The following is a 4,519-nucleotide window of genomic DNA, read 5'->3' as shown; positions in this document are numbered from 1 at the left end:
TATGCTGAGTGCATATCTAACATTGTACCTGTTTCCAAACCTGATAAATCAATTCATGTTTGCACAGATTTCAGAGACTTAAACAAGGCATGTCCAAAAGATGATTTTTCATTGCCTAACATTGACATGATAGTGGACATGATAGTTGGTTATAAAATGTACTCTCTAATGGATGTATTTTTCAGCAACAATCAGATCAACATCACACATGAGGATCAAGAGAAAACAGCGTTCACATGTGCCTGGAGAACTTTTTGCTGGAATGGTATGCCCTTTGGCTTAAAGAATGTAGGTGCTACTTATCAAAGAGCTGTAACTATAATATTTCATGACATGATGCACAAAAACATGGAAGACTATGTCGATGATACCTTACTCAAATCTATGAAAAGGTCAACACATGATCTCTCAGAATTGGGTCTAATCTATGACAGAATGTAAAAGTTTAAACTTATACTAAATCCTAAGAAATGTGCATTTGGAGTTACATCTAGCAAACTCCTAGGATACATTGTTTCAGCAAAAGGGATTGAAGTGGATCTAGAAAAAGTTAAAGCTATAATGGAAATGCCACCTCCAAAGATTGTCAATCAAATGAGAACTCTACAAGGGTGTCTCCAATCAATAAGACACTTTATTACTCAGCTAGCAGATAAGGCTCAACCATTCACTTAAGCATTATGGAAAGGAGTTGCATACAAGTGGGATAAAGACTATGAACAGCACCTGAAGCAAATCAAGGAGTATCTTACTAATCTACCTATCTTGATGCCACCAATTCAAGGCAAGCCTTTGAATCTTTATATATCAGCTACCAACACATCACTGGGGGCACTTTTGGCTCAATAGAATGAGAACAAAAAGGAAAGAGTTATATATTATATTAGCAAGATGTTGGTGTCTTATGAGATGAACTACACTATCATTGAGAAAGCTTATTTGCCATTGGTCTTTGCATCACATAAATTAAGACATTACATGCTAGCACATTCTATTAAACTGGTGGCTAAGATTGATCCTATGAAATATCTTCTAAGCAAGGCAAAACTTACAAGGATATTGGCTAAATGGGTATTGATACTCACAGAATTTGACATTGAGTATGTAGAATGCAAAGTTATCAAAGGGCAACTAATTGCAGATTAGCTTGTTGATGCTCTGCTTGAAGACAATCAACCTTTGAACATAGAATTTCCAGATGAATCCATAATGCATCTTACTCAGTGATCCTGGAAAATGTTCTTTGATGGATCTTTTACTCAACAAGATTCTGGTGTTGGAATCCTTTTTATCACCCCTCAGAGATACTCAATCCCAAAGGTATACAAGATCCTCTTTCCTTATACCAACAATATTGTAGAATATGAAGCCTTGGTAAACAGAATCAAGCTGGCTATTGAATGGAAAGTTGTTGAGCTATGCATCTATGGAGACTCTTAGCTGATAATCAACCAGATCAATGATATATATCAAACTTAAGATGAAAAAGTGATGCCCTATAAAATAATGGTTGATGACTTTAAGAAATACTTTATCTTTATTTCATTTCAGTTGATTCCTAGATCAGCAAATAGAGTAGTAGATGATATGGCTACATTGGCATCTATATCACAACTACAAGAAATAGACTTCCGCTATGAGTTCCTAGTGGAAGAGCTTCATTATCCTCCTTATGATTCCCCTAGTTCCCAGATGGTATGTTCTATCATTGGACATGACTCATCTCACTATAACCATATCTACTCTTACTTACGTGACCAAATTATCCCAGATAACCTTACTCATAATGAGAAAAGAAGCCTAATCCAAAATACTTCATGGTATGTCATCATTGCTAATGATCTATATAGGCAAGGTTTAGATAGTACTTTGCTTAGGCATCTAGAACTTGAAGCGTCTCAATGTGTGTTATCTGAAGTCCATGAAGGCATTTGTAGATCTCACTCAAATGATCTAACTCTAGCTCAAAAACTGCTAAGGGTTGGCTACTACTGGCCAGCTATGAAAAAATATGCTATAAATTTGCTAAAACTTGTGAGAAATACTAGCTACGTGGGAATCTCATACATGCTCCAACAAGAGAGCTAATACCTTTTATCACACATTGGCCTTTTTAGCAATGGGCATTTGACCTCATTGGCCAAATCTATCCTGCATCATCTAATGGACACAAGTTTATCATAACTACCACCGAGTACTTCACTAAGTGGGTTGAAGCAGTTTCACTAATCAAAGCAACTGGAAAACAAGTGGCTATGATCATTCTTAACTACATCATCTGCGGGTATGAAATCCCTTCTTCAATTATGATTGACAACGGAGGGAAGTTAAAAAACAAGGATCTAGATGAGCTCTATGACAAGTTCAAAATCAAACAACATTGGTCTTCTATATACTACCCTCAAGGTAATGGATAGGCTAAAGCATCTAACAAAAATCTACTGACTAGCTTGCACAGAACGGTCAACAAATCTGGAAAGGATTGGCATCTGCAGCTCAATCCGAGACTGTGGGCTTATAGAACAAGCATCAGAACACCTACTGGGGCTACACCTTTTGCTTTGGTGTATGGGGTCAAAGCAGTCTTGCCTATTGAGGTTGAAATTCCTTCTTTGAGAGTTTCTTTACAAGGTCTTAATACTGATGAAGATCACAGAATATCTAGATTGCAAGAACTAGAATTGCTGGATGAATGTTGGCAAGTGGTTTTTGATCATCTGAGAGCTTACCAAAAGAGAATGTCTAGAGGTTTTAACAATAAATTTTTACACTGATAATTTCAAGTTGGTGACTTTGTTTTGAGAGAGAATCATATAAATCAATAGCATTGGGAACAAAAAGGAAAGTTTGAACCCAAGTGGTTGGGTCCCTACATTGTTACTACAGTCTTTGGCTTTGCCACTTATCAACTCTCAACATCAGAAGGAGAACATCTCTATGAACCGATCAACACCATCCACTTGAAGAAATTCTACACTTATCATTCTCTACTCCAACAACCTATACAGCTAAAAAGTCCTGAAAAAAAAAATCAAAATCAAAATATGAAAAAAATCAAATGCCTTGGTGAAAACCTAGTAAATAGGCTTCTCTTGTACTAAAGTGTTCCATCTATCAATGCAATTTTGGAATTTCCTATTTTATTTCCCACTTTCCTGCATCTTTGCTTTAGCTTGTACATATCCTTCAATCGCTTTTGTGACACCCTGGTTCTTCTTGGAACCCTCATGGCTTGAAACTGATCAACGTCCTAATCTTAGGGTAATCGACTGATCAATCGAAATGTCCTAATCATTTTAACCAAGTCATATTTATGTCAGTAGTACCAGGTCATCCAATCTGAGTCAGTTACATGTCTCCTAACCACTACAGGGTTTTACCACTAAGTAAACAAGCAAAACAAGAACAATGAAAACAATCACTAAAATTGTTTGAGATATGATTGAAATTTTATTTGTATGTTGTCCTTTAAATTTATTTTCATTTATTATTCCCTCTGAGTAACTCAAGGAAGTCTATCTTGAATAAGAGGAGCAAGGACTGGGGGCATAATACTTTTCTTTGTTTTTTTTTTGTAGGAATGATTCTGATGATCTGAAAACATCTCATAAGTTGGGTGTCTGTGATAAGTGCCTTCACATCAAGGTGAAATCGCCACACATATCTCGACTCTATGTATTTGTATGCTACAGGGAGGTTGGAATCATTTCCTTGTCTATTTTAAGTAAATTTATTTATTGTGCAATCTGGATGCATACTTAATATGTCCTAGGATATGAACGATAAAAGGGTCATTGTGGACAAGATAAACAATATTGCATATGAAAAGAAAGGAACTTTGCTTTGTCTATTGTGTTTGCATGCAAGAAATATTTAGGTCATCCAGGCTCTGCATGCCTTGGTGCTTATTTTCGCTTGCTAAATCAAAAGGACGTGACATTCAAGACATCCTGGCTCTTCATGCCTTGGTGCTTATGTTTATCTCTGACATTGTAAAATGCTTAGTAATGATAAATAGAAAAACAAATCCAGTGACTAAGTTTTAGGTTGCATTCATACTAAGTTTTGTGCATTTCAAGTGATTTCAGCATGATAACATATTCTCTTCGTCCTTTGAATGAGAGCTTGAATTTGAAACAATCATCATTTCTCCGTTAAGTGGTCGAGTGCAAATCATCGTCATCAACACGACTGAGTACCTGTGTATGGACATCACAATTCCTATGAGAGATGTTAGCTGCATACATGAGCATATCATATAGATCCAAAAAATTCATTGCATATCCATTTACATCCATATTATAACATCGAAAAACAAAAAATAAAATATAATAAACATATCATTTGCATTCACATTTACATTTGCATCATCATGTGCATCCATTAGATCATTCATTTGCATGATAAAAAGAAAAACATCCATGATCATAAGCATTATAGACATACATATAAATCATCTCATATCAATAAACACAAGTACAATGAGGTTGAATCATGTGTCGTATATATATATATATAT

Source organism: Cryptomeria japonica, chromosome 6, assembly GCF_030272615.1.
Source record: "Cryptomeria japonica chromosome 6, Sugi_1.0, whole genome shotgun sequence".
Lineage (NCBI taxonomy): Eukaryota > Viridiplantae > Streptophyta > Pinopsida > Cupressales > Cupressaceae > Cryptomeria > Cryptomeria japonica.
The sequence above is the reverse complement of the archived record's forward strand: the minus strand, read 5'-3'. Positions refer to the sequence as shown.